This window comes from Pan paniscus, chromosome 15 (assembly GCF_029289425.2).
Source record: "Pan paniscus chromosome 15, NHGRI_mPanPan1-v2.0_pri, whole genome shotgun sequence".
Taxonomy (NCBI): Eukaryota; Metazoa; Chordata; class Mammalia; order Primates; family Hominidae; genus Pan; species Pan paniscus.
In genome coordinates this window covers 18,958,747-18,972,311 of record NC_073264.2, presented here as the reverse complement: position 1 = coordinate 18,972,311, position 13,565 = coordinate 18,958,747, and positions in this window count along the sequence as shown.

Here is a 13,565-nt window from a genome sequence, read left to right as displayed (position 1 = left end):
CAAGTGGATATTCGGGCTTTTACCAGGCCTTCGTTGGATACGGGATTTCTTCATATAATGCAAGACAGAAGATTTCCCAGTAACTTCCTTCTGTTGTGTGTATTCAGCTCACAGAGTTGAACCTTTCTTTAGACAGAGCATATTTGATACATTCTTTTTTTAGAATTTGCAATTGGAGATTTCAAGCGATTTCAGGCCAATGGTAGAAAAGGAAATATCTTCGTATAAAAACTAGACAGACTCATTCTCTGAAACAACTTAAAGATATGTGCGTTCAGCTCACAGAGTTTAACCTTACTTTTCATAGAGCAGTTAGGAAACACTCTGTTTGTAAAGTCTGGAAGCGGATATTTGGACCTCTTTCAGGCCTTCGTTGGAAACGGGATTCCTTCATATAATGCTAGACAGAACAATTCTCAGTAACTTCTTAGCGTTGTGTGTATTCAACTCACAGGGTTGAACCTTTCTTTAGAGAGAGCAGATTTGAAACTCTCTTTTTGTGGAATTTACAGTTGGAGATTTCAAGCGATTTGAGGCCAATGGTAGAAAGGGAAATATCTTCGTTTAAAAACTAGACAGAATCATTCTCTGAAACAACGTAATGATTTGTGCGTTCAGCTAACAGAGTTTAACCTTTCTTTTCATAGAGCAGTTTGAAAACACTCTTTTTGTAAAGTCTGCAAGTGGATATTTGGACCTCTTTGAAGCCTTCGTTGGAAGCGGGATTTCTTCATAAAATGGTAGACAGAAGAATTCTCAGTAACTTCTTTGTGTGTGTGTATTCAAATCACAGAGTTGAACCTTCCTTTAGACAGAGTAGATTTGAAACACTCTTTTTGTTTAATTTACATGTGGAGATTTCAAGCGAATTGAGGCCAATGACAGAAAAGGAAATATCTTCGTTTAAAAACTAGACAGAATCATTCTCTGAAACAACTTAATGATTTGTGCGTTCAGCTCACAGACTTTAACCTTTCTTTTCATAGAGCAGTTTGAAAACACTCTGTTTGTAAAGTCTGCAAGTGGATATTTGGACCTTTACGAGGCCTTCGTTGGAAACGGTATTTCTTCGTATAATGCAAGACAGAAGATTTCTCAGTAACTTCCTTGTGTTGTGTGTATTCAGCTCACAGAGTTGGACATTTGTTTAGGGAGAGCATATATGAAACTTTCTCCTTTTGGAATTTGCAATTGGAGATTTCAAGGGATTTCAGGTCAATGGAAGAAAAGGAAATATCTTCGTTTAAAAACTAGACAGAATCATTTTCAGAAACTAGTTTCTGATGTGTGCCTTCAACTGACAGAGTTTAACTTTTCTTTTCACAGTGCAGTTTGGAAGCACTCTCTTTGTAAAGTCTGCAAGTGGATATTTGGACCTCTTTGAGGCCTTCGTTGGAAGCGGGATTTCTTCATAAAATGCTAGACAGAGGAATTCTCAGTAACTTCTTTGTGTTTGTGTATTCAACTCACAGAGTTGAACATTCCTTTAGAAAGAGTAGATTTGAAACCCTCTTTTTGTAGAAATTACATGTGGAGATTTCAAGCGAATTGAGGTCAGTGACAGAAAACGAAATATGTTTGTTTAAAAAGTAGACAGAATCATTCTCAGAAACTACTTTGTGATGTGTGCATCCACCTGACAAAGCATATCCTTATTTTTCATAGAGCAGTTTGAAAACACTCTGTTTGTAAAATCTGCAAGTGTATATTTGGACCCCTTAGAGGCCTTCGTTGGAAACGGTATTTCTTCATATAATGCTACACAGAAGAATTTTCAGTAACTTCTTTGTGTTGTGTGTATTCACCTCACAGACTTGAACCTTTCTTTAGACAGAGCAGATTTGAAACTCTGTTTTTGTGGATTTTGCAATTGGAGATTTCAAGCGATTTGAGGCCAATGGTAGAAAAGGAAATATCTTCGTTTAAAAACCAGACAGAATCATTTTTAGAAACTAGTTTCTGATCTGTGCCTTCAATTGACAGAGTTTAACGTTTCTTTTCAAAGAGCAGTTTGGAAGCACTCTCTTTGTAAAGTCTGCAAGTGGATATTTGGACCTCTTTGAGGCCTTCGTTGGAAACGTTATTTCTTCATATAATGCTAGACAGAAGAATTTTCAGTAACTTCTTTGTGTTGTGTGTATTCAGCTCACAGAGTTGAACCTTTCTTTAGACAGAGCAGATTTGAAACTCTCTTTTTGTGGGTTTTGCAATTGGAGATTTCAAGAGATTTGAGGCCAATGACAGAAAAGGAAATATCTTCTTTTAAAAAGGAGACAGAATCATTCTCTGAAACAACTTAATGATTTGTGCGTTCAGCTCACAGAGTTTAACATTTCTTTTCATAGAGCAGTTTGAAAACACTCTGTTTGTAAAGTCTGCAAGTGGATATTCGGGCCTTTACCAGGCCTTCGTTGGATACGGGATTTCTTCATATAATGCAAGACAGAAGATTTCCCAGTAACTTCCTTGTGTTGTGTGTATTCAGCTCACAGAGTTGAACCTTTCTTTAGACAGAGCATATTTGATACATTCTTTTTTTAGAATTTGCAATTGGAGATTTCAAGCGATTTCAGGCCAATGGTAGAAAAGGAAATATCTTCGTATAAAAACTAGACAGACTCATTCTCTGAAACAACTTAAAGATATGTGCGTTCAGCTCACAGAGTTTAACCTTACTTTTCATAGAGCAGTTAGGAAACACTCTGTTTGTAAAGGCTGGAAGCGGATATTTGGACCTCTTTCAGGCCTTCGTTGGAAACGGGATTCCTTCATATAATGCTAGACAGAACAATTCTCAGTAACTTCTTAGCGTTGTGTGTATTCAACTCACAGGGTTGAACCTTTCTTTAGAGAGAGCAGATTTGAAACTCTCTTTTTGTGGAATTTGCGGTTGGAGATTTCAAGCGATTTGAGGCCAATGGTAGAAAGGGAAATATCTCCATTTAAAAACTAGACAGAATCATTCTGAGAAACTACTTTGTGATGTGTGCATCCACCTGACAGAGTTTAACCTTTCTTTTCATAGAGCAGTTTGAAAACACTCTGTTTGAAAAGTCTGCAAGTGGATATTTGGAAATCTACGAGGCCTTCGTTGGAAACGGGATTTCTTCATATAATGCAAGACAGAAGAATTCTCAGTAACTTCCTTGTGTTGTGTGTCTTCAGCTCACAGAGTTTAACCTTTCTTTAGACAGAGCATATTTGAAACTCTCTTTTTGTGGAATTTGCAATTGGAGATTTCAAGCGATTTCAGGCCAATGGTAGAAAAGGAAATATCTTCGTTTAAAAACTAGACAGAATCATTTTCAGAAACTAGTTTGTGATGTGTGCCTTCAACTGACAGAGTTTAACGTTTCTTTTCACAGAGCAGTTTGGAAGCACTCTCTTTGTAAAGTCTGCAAGTGGACACTTGGACCTCTTTGAGGCCTTCGTTGGAAGGGGTATTTCTTCACAAAATGCTAGACAGAGGAATTCTCAGTAACTTCTTTGTGTGTGTGTATTCAAATCACAGAGTTGAACCTTCCTTTAGACAGAGTAGATTTGAAACACTCTTTTTGTTTAATTTACATGTGGAGATTTCAAGCGAATTGAGGCCAATGACAGAAAAGGAAATATCTTCGTTTAAAAACTAGACAGAATCATTCTCTGAAACAACTTAATGATTTGTGCGTTCAGCTCACAGACTTTAACCTTTCTTTTCATAGAGCAGTTTGAAAACACTCTGTTTGTAAAGTCTGCAAGTGGATATTTGGACCTTTACGAGGCCTTCGTTGGAAACGGTATTTCTTCGTATAATGCAAGACAGAAGATTTCTCAGTAACTTCCTTGTGTTGTGTGTATTCAGCTCACAGAGTTGGACATTTGTTTAGGGAGAGCATATATGAAACTTTCTCCTTTTGGAATTTGCAATTGGAGATTTCAAGGGATTTCATGTCAATGGAAGAAAAGGAAATATCTTCGTTTAAAAACTAGACAGAATCATTTTCAGAAACTAGTTTCTGATGTGTGCCTTCAACTGACAGAGTTTAACTTTTCTTTTCACAGTGCAGTTTGGAAGCACTCTCTTTGTAAAGTCTGCAAGTGGATATTTGGACCTCTTTGAGGCCTTCGTTGGAAGCGGGATTTCTTCATAAAATGCTAGACAGAGGAATTCTCAGTAACTTCTTTGTGTTTGTGTATTCAACTCACAGAGTTGAACATTCCTTTAGAAAGAGTAGATTTGAAACCCTCTTTTTGTAGAAATTACATGTGGAGATTTCAAGCGAATTGAGGTCAGTGACAGAAAACGAAATATGTTTGTTTAAAAAGTAGACAGAATCATTCTCAGAAACTACTTTGTGATGTGTGCATCCACCTGACAAAGCATATCCTTATTTTTCATAGAGCAGTTTGAAAACACTCTGTTTGTAAAATCTGCAAGTGTATATTTGGACCCCTTAGAGGCCTTCGTTGGAAACGGTATTTCTTCATATAATGCTACACAGAAGAATTTTCAGTAACTTCTTTGTGTTGTGTGTATTCACCTCACAGACTTGAACCTTTCTTTAGACAGAGCAGATTTGAAACTCTGTTTTTGTGGATTTTGCAATTGGAGATTTCAAGCGATTTGAGGCCAATGGTAGAAAAGGAAATATCTTCGTTTAAAAACCAGACAGAATCATTTTTAGAAACTAGTTTCTGATCTGTGCCTTCAATTGACAGAGTTTAACGTTTCTTTTCACAGAGCAGTTTGGAAGCACTCTCTTTGTAAAGTCTGCAAGTGGATATTTGGACCTCTTTGAGGCCTTCGTTGGAAACGTTATTTCTTCATATAATGCTAGACAGAAGAATTTTCAGTAACTTCTTTGTGTTGTGTGTATTCAGCTCACAGAGTTGAACCTTTCTTTAGACAGAGCAGATTTGAAACTCTCTTTTTGTGGGTTTTGCAATTGGAGATTTCAAGAGATTTGAGGCCAATGACAGAAAAGGAAATATCTTCTTTTAAAAAGGAGACAGAATCATTCTCTGAAACAACTTAATGATTTGTGCGTTCAGCTCACAGAGTTTAACATTTCTTTTCATAGAGCAGTTTGAAAACACTCTGTTTGTAAAGTCTGCAAGTGGATATTCGGGCTTTTACCAGGCCTTCGTTGGATACGGGATTTCCTCATATAATGCAAGACAGAAGATTTCCCAGTAACTTCCTTGTGTTGTGTGTATTCAGCTCACAGAGTTGAACCTTTCTTTAGACAGAGCATATTTGATACATTCTTTTTTTAGAATTTGCAATTGGAGATTTCAAGCGATTTCAGGCCAATGGTAGAAAAGGAAATATCTTCGTATAAAAACTAGACAGACTCATTCTCTGAAACAACTTAAAGATATGTGCGTTCAGCTCACAGAGTTTAACCTTACTTTTCATAGAGCAGTTAGGAAACACTCTGTTTGTAAAGTCTGGAAGCGGATATTTGGACCTCTTTCAGGCCTTCGTTGGAAACGGGATTCCTTCATATAATGCTAGACAGAACAATTCTCAGTAACTTCTTAGCGTTGTGTGTATTCAACTCACAGGGTTGAACCTTTCTTTAGAGAGAGCAGATTTGAAACTCTCTTTTTGTGGAATTTACAGTTGGAGATTTCAAGCGATTTGAGGCCAATGGTAGAAAGGGAAATATCTTCGTTTAAAAACTAGACAGAATCATTCTCTGAAACAACGTAATGATTTGTGCGTTCAGCTAACAGAGTTTAACCTTTCTTTTCATAGAGCAGTTTGAAAACACTCTTTTTGTAAAGTCTGCAAGTGGATATTTGGACCTCTTTGAAGCCTTCGTTGGAAGCGGGATTTCTTCATAAAATGGTAGACAGAAGAATTCTCAGTAACTTCTTTGTGTGTGTGTATTCAAATCACAGAGTTGAACCTTCCTTTAGACAGAGTAGATTTGAAACACTCTTTTTGTTTAATTTACATGTGGAGATTTCAAGCGAATTGAGGCCAATGACAGAAAAGGAAATATCTTCGTTTAAAAACTAGACAGAATCATTCTCTGAAACAACTTAATGATTTGTGCGTTCAGCTCACAGACTTTAACCTTTCTTTTCATAGAGCAGTTTGAAAACACTCTGTTTGTAAAGTCTGCAAGTGGATATTTGGACCTTTACGAGGCCTTCGTTGGAAACGGTATTTCTTCGTATAATGCAAGACAGAAGATTTCTCAGTAACTTCCTTGTGTTGTGTGTATTCAGCTCACAGAGTTGGACATTTGTTTAGGGAGAGCATATATGAAACTTTCTCCTTTTGGAATTTGCAATTGGAGATTTCAAGGGATTTCAGGTCAATGGAAGAAAAGGAAATATCTTCGTTTAAAAACTAGACAGAATCATTTTCAGAAACTAGTTTCTGATGTGTGCCTTCAACTGACAGAGTTTAACTTTTCTTTTCACAGTGCAGTTTGGAAGCACTCTCTTTGTAAAGTCTGCAAGTGGATATTTGGACCTCTTTGAGGCCTTCGTTGGAAGCGGGATTTCTTCATAAAATGCTAGACAGAGGAATTCTCAGTAACTTCTTTGTGTTTGTGTATTCAACTCACAGAGTTGAACATTCCTTTAGAAAGAGTAGATTTGAAACCCTCTTTTTGTAGAAATTACATGTGGAGATTTCAAGCGAATTGAGGTCAGTGACAGAAAACGAAATATGTTTGTTTAAAAAGTAGACAGAATCATTCTCAGAAACTACTTTGTGATGTGTGCATCCACCTGACAAAGCATATCCTTATTTTTCATAGAGCAGTTTGAAAACACTCTGTTTGTAAAATCTGCAAGTGTATATTTGGACCCCTTAGAGGCCTTCGTTGGAAACGGTATTTCTTCATATAATGCTACACAGAAGAATTTTCAGTAACTTCTTTGTGTTGTGTGTATTCACCTCACAGACTTGAACCTTTCTTTAGACAGAGCAGATTTGAAACTCTGTTTTTGTGGATTTTGCAATTGGAGATTTCAAGCGATTTGAGGCCAATGGTAGAAAAGGAAATATCTTCGTTTAAAAACCAGACAGAATCATTTTTAGAAACTAGTTTCTGATCTGTGCCTTCAATTGACAGAGTTTAACGTTTCTTTTCAAAGAGCAGTTTGGAAGCACTCTCTTTGTAAAGTCTGCAAGTGGATATTTGGACCTCTTTGAGGCCTTCGTTGGAAACGTTATTTCTTCATATAATGCTAGACAGAAGAATTTTCAGTAACTTCTTTGTGTTGTGTGTATTCAGCTCACAGAGTTGAACCTTTCTTTAGACAGAGCAGATTTGAAACTCTCTTTTTGTGGGTTTTGCAATTGGAGATTTCAAGAGATTTGAGGCCAATGACAGAAAAGGAAATATCTTCTTTTAAAAAGGAGACAGAATCATTCTCTGAAACAACTTAATGATTTGTGCGTTCAGCTCACAGAGTTTAACATTTCTTTTCATAGAGCAGTTTGAAAACACTCTGTTTGTAAAGTCTGCAAGTGGATATTTGGGCCTTTACCAGGCCTTCGTTGGATACGGGATTTCTTCATATAATGCAAGACAGAAGATTTCCCAGTAACTTCCTTGTGTTGTGTGTATTCAGCTCACAGAGTTGAACCTTTCTTTAGACAGAGCATATTTGATACATTCTTTTTTTAGAATTTGCAATTGGAGATTTCAAGCGATTTCAGGCCAATGGTAGAAAAGGAAATATCTTCGTATAAAAACTAGACAGACTCATTCTCTGAAACAACTTAAAGATATGTGCGTTCAGCTCACAGAGTTTAACCTTACTTTTCATAGAGCAGTTAGGAAACACTCTGTTTGTAAAGGCTGGAAGCGGATATTTGGACCTCTTTCAGGCCTTCGTTGGAAACGGGATTCCTTCATATAATGCTAGACAGAACAATTCTCAGTAACTTCTTAGCGTTGTGTGTATTCAACTCACAGGGTTGAACCTTTCTTTAGAGAGAGCAGATTTGAAACTCTCTTTTTGTGGAATTTGCGGTTGGAGATTTCAAGCGATTTGAGGCCAATGGTAGAAAGGGAAATATCTCCATTTAAAAACTAGACAGAATCATTCTGAGAAACTACTTTGTGATGTGTGCATCCACCTGACAGAGTTTAACCTTTCTTTTCATAGAGCAGTTTGAAAACACTCTGTTTGAAAAGTCTGCAAGTGGATATTTGGAAATCTACGAGGCCTTCGTTGGAAACGGGATTTCTTCATATAATGCAAGACAGAAGAATTCTCAGTAACTTCCTTGTGTTGTGTGTCTTCAGCTCACAGAGTTTAACCTTTCTTTAGACAGAGCATATTTGAAACTCTCTTTTTGTGGAATTTGCAATTGGAGATTTCAAGCGATTTCAGGCCAATGGTAGAAAAGGAAATATCTTCGTTTAAAAACTAGACAGAATCATTTTCAGAAACTAGTTTGTGATGTGTGCCTTCAACTGACAGAGTTTAACGTTTCTTTTCACAGAGCAGTTTGGAAGCACTCTCTTTGTAAAGTCTGCAAGTGGACACTTGGACCTCTTTGAGGCCTTCGTTGGAAGGGGTATTTCTTCACAAAATGCTAGACAGAGGAATTCTCAGTAACTTTTTTGTGTGTGTGTATTCAACTCACAGAGTTGAACCTTCCTTTAGACAGAGTAGATTTGAAACACTCTTTTTGTTTAATTTACATGTGGAGATTTCAAGCGAATTGAGGCCAATGACAGAAAAGGAAATATCTTCTTTTAAAAAGTAGACAGAATCATTCTCTGAAACAACTTAATGATTTGTGCGTTCAGCCCACAGAGTTTAACATTTCTTTTCATAGAGCAGTTTGAAAACACTCTGTTTGTAAAGTCTGCCAGGGGATATTTGGGCCTTTACCAGGCCTTCGTTGGAAACGGGATTTCTTCATACAATGCAAGACAGAAGACTTCTCAGTAACTTCCTTGTGTTGTGTGTATTCAGCTCACAGAGTTGAACCTTTCTTTAGACAGAGCATATTTGATACATTCTTTTTTTAGAATTTGCAATTGGAGATTTCAAGCGATTTCAGGCCAATGGTAGAAAAGGAAATATCTTCGTATAAAAACTAGACAGACTCATTCTCTGAAACAACTTAAAGATATGTGCGTTCAGCTCACAGAGTTTAACCTTACTTTTCATAGAGCAGTTAGGAAACACTCTGTTTGTAAAGTCTGGAAGCGGATATTTGGACCTCTTTCAGGCCTTCGTTGGAAACGGGATTCCTTCATATAATGCTAGACAGAACAATTCTCAGTAACTTCTTAGCGTTGTGTGTATTCAACTCACAGGGTTGAACCTTTCTTTAGAGAGAGCAGATTTGAAACTCTCTTTTTGTGGAATTTACAGTTGGAGATTTCAAGCGATTTGAGGCCAATGGTAGAAAGGGAAATATCTTCGTTTAAAAACTAGACAGAATCATTCTCTGAAACAACGTAATGATTTGTGCGTTCAGCTAACAGAGTTTAACCTTTCTTTTCATAGAGCAGTTTGAAAACACTCTTTTTGTAAAGTCTGCAAGTGGATATTTGGACCTCTTTGAAGCCTTCGTTGGAAGCGGGATTTCTTCATAAAATGGTAGACAGAAGAATTCTCAGTAACTTCTTTGTGTGTGTGTATTCAAATCACAGAGTTGAACCTTCCTTTAGACAGAGTAGATTTGAAACACTCTTTTTGTTTAATTTACATGTGGAGATTTCAAGCGAATTGAGGCCAATGACAGAAAAGGAAATATCTTCGTTTAAAAACTAGACAGAATCATTCTCTGAAACAACTTAATGATTTGTGCGTTCAGCTCACAGACTTTAACCTTTCTTTTCATAGAGCAGTTTGAAAACACTCTGTTTGTAAAGTCTGCAAGTGGATATTTGGACCTTTACGAGGCCTTCGTTGGAAACGGTATTTCTTCGTATAATGCAAGACAGAAGATTTCTCAGTAACTTCCTTGTGTTGTGTGTATTCAGCTCACAGAGTTGGACATTTGTTTAGGGAGAGCATATATGAAACTTTCTCCTTTTGGAATTTGCAATTGGAGATTTCAAGGGATTTCATGTCAATGGAAGAAAAGGAAATATCTTCGTTTAAAAACTAGACAGAATCATTTTCAGAAACTAGTTTCTGATGTGTGCCTTCAACTGACAGAGTTTAACTTTTCTTTTCACAGTGCAGTTTGGAAGCACTCTCTTTGTAAAGTCTGCAAGTGGATATTTGGACCTCTTTGAGGCCTTCGTTGGAAGCGGGATTTCTTCATAAAATGCTAGACAGAGGAATTCTCAGTAACTTCTTTGTGTTTGTGTATTCAACTCACAGAGTTGAACATTCCTTTAGAAAGAGTAGATTTGAAACCCTCTTTTTGTAGAAATTACATGTGGAGATTTCAAGCGAATTGAGGTCAGTGACAGAAAACGAAATATGTTTGTTTAAAAAGTAGACAGAATCATTCTCAGAAACTACTTTGTGATGTGTGCATCCACCTGACAAAGCATATCCTTATTTTTCATAGAGCAGTTTGAAAACACTCTGTTTGTAAAATCTGCAAGTGTATATTTGGACCCCTTAGAGGCCTTCGTTGGAAACGGTATTTCTTCATATAATGCTACACAGAAGAATTTTCAGTAACTTCTTTGTGTTGTGTGTATTCACCTCACAGACTTGAACCTTTCTTTAGACAGAGCAGATTTGAAACTCTGTTTTTGTGGATTTTGCAATTGGAGATTTCAAGCGATTTGAGGCCAATGGTAGAAAAGGAAATATCTTCGTTTAAAAACCAGACAGAATCATTTTTAGAAACTAGTTTCTGATCTGTGCCTTCAATTGACAGAGTTTAACGTTTCTTTTCAAAGAGCAGTTTGGAAGCACTCTCTTTGTAAAGTCTGCAAGTGGATATTTGGACCTCTTTGAGGCCTTCGTTGGAAACGTTATTTCTTCATATAATGCTAGACAGAAGAATTTTCAGTAACTTCTTTGTGTTGTGTGTATTCAGCTCACAGAGTTGAACCTTTCTTTAGACAGAGCAGATTTGAAACTCTCTTTTTGTGGGTTTTGCAATTGGAGATTTCAAGAGATTTGAGGCCAATGACAGAAAAGGAAATATCTTCTTTTAAAAAGGAGACAGAATCATTCTCTGAAACAACTTAATGATTTGTGCGTTCAGCTCACAGAGTTTAACATTTCTTTTCATAGAGCAGTTTGAAAACACTCTGTTTGTAAAGTCTGCAAGTGGATATTCGGGCTTTTACCAGGCCTTCGTTGGATACGGGATTTCTTCATATAATGCAAGACAGAAGATTTCCCAGTAACTTCCTTGTGTTGTGTGTATTCAGCTCACAGAGTTGAACCTTTCTTTAGACAGAGCATATTTGATACATTCTTTTTTTAGAATTTGCAATTGGAGATTTCAAGCGATTTCAGGCCAATGGTAGAAAAGGAAATATCTTCGTATAAAAACTAGACAGACTCATTCTCTGAAACAACTTAAAGATATGTGCGTTCAGCTCACAGAGTTTAACCTTACTTTTCATAGAGCAGTTAGGAAACACTCTGTTTGTAAAGTCTGGAAGCGGATATTTGGACCTCTTTCAGGCCTTCGTTGGAAACGGGATTCCTTCATATAATGCTAGACAGAACAATTCTCAGTAACTTCTTAGCGTTGTGTGTATTCAACTCACAGGGTTGAACCTTTCTTTAGAGAGAGCAGATTTGAAACTCTCTTTTTGTGGAATTTGCGGTTGGAGATTTCAAGCGATTTGAGGCCAATGGTAGAAAGGGAAATATCTCCATTTAAAAACTAGACAGAATCATTCTGAGAAACTACTTTGTGATGTGTGCATCCACCTGACAGAGTTTAACCTTTCTTTTCATAGAGCAGTTTGAAAACACTCTGTTTGAAAAGTCTGCAAGTGGATATTTGGAACTCTACGAGGCCTTCGTTGGAAACGGGATTTCTTCATATAATGCAAGACAGAAGAATTCTCAGTAACTTCCTTGTGTTGTGTGTCTTCAGCTCACAGAGTTTAACCTTTCTTTAGACAGAGCATATTTGAAACTCTCTTTTTGTGGAATTTGCAATTGGAGATTTCAAGCGATTTCAGGCCAATGGTAGAAAAGGAAATATCTTCGTTTAAAAACTAGACAGAATCATTTTCAGAAACTAGTTTGTGATGTGTGCCTTCAACTGACAGAGTTTAACGTTTCTTTTCACAGAGCAGTTTGGAAGCACTCTCTTTGTAAAGTCTGCAAGTGGACACTTGGACCTCTTTGAGGCCTTCGTTGGAAGGGGTATTTCTTCACAAAATGCTAGACAGAGGAATTCTCAGTAACTTTTTTGTGTGTGTGTATTCAACTCACAGAGTTGAACCTTCCTTTAGACAGAGTAGATTTGAAACACTCTTTTTGTTTAATTTACATGTGGAGATTTCAAGCGAATTGAGGCCAATGACAGAAAAGGAAATATCTTCTTTTAAAAAGTAGACAGAATCATTCTCTGAAACAACTTAATGATTTGTGCGTTCAGCCCACAGAGTTTAACATTTCTTTTCATAGAGCAGTTTGAAAACACTCTGTTTGTAAAGTCTGCCAGGGGATATTTGGGCCTTTACCAGGCCTTCGTTGGAAACGGGATTTCTTCATACAATGCAAGACAGAAGACTTCTCAGTAACTTCCTTGTGTTGTGTGTATTCAGCTCACAGAGTTGAACCTTTCTTTAGACAGAGCATATTTGATACATTCTTTTTTTAGAATTTGCAATTGGAGATTTCAAGCGATTTCAGGCCAATGGTAGAAAAGGAAATATCTTCGTATAAAAACTAGACAGACTCATTCTCTGAAACAACTTAAAGATATGTGCGTTCAGCTCACAGAGTTTAACCTTACTTTTCATAGAGCAGTTAGGAAACACTCTGTTTGTAAAGTCTGGAAGCGGATATTTGGACCTCTTTCAGGCCTTCGTTGGAAACGGGATTCCTTCATATAATGCTAGACAGAACAATTCTCAGTAACTTCTTAGCGTTGTGTGTATTCAACTCACAGGGTTGAACCTTTCTTTAGAGAGAGCAGATTTGAAACTCTCTTTTTGTGGAATTTGCGGTTGGAGATTTCAAGCGATTTGAGGCCAATGGTAGAAAGGGAAATATCTCCATTTAAAAACTAGACAGAATCATTCTGAGAAACTACTTTGTGATGTGTGCATCCACCTGACAGAGTTTAACCTTTCTTTTCATAGAGCAGTTTGAAAACACTCTGTTTGAAAAGTCTGCAAGTGGATATTTGGAACTCTACGAGGCCTTCGTTGGAAACGGGATTTCTTCATATAATGCAAGACAGAAGAATTCTCAGTAACTTCCTTGTGTTGTGTGTCTTCAGCTCACAGAGTTTAACCTTTCTTTAGACAGAGCATATTTGAAACTCTCTTTTTGTGGAATTTGCAATTGGAGATTTCAAGCGATTTCAGGCCAATGGTAGAAAAGGAAATATCTTCGTTTAAAAACTAGACAGAATCATTTTCAGAAACTAGTTTGTGATGTGTGCCTTCAACTGACAGAGTTTAACGTTTCTTTTCACAGAGCAGTTT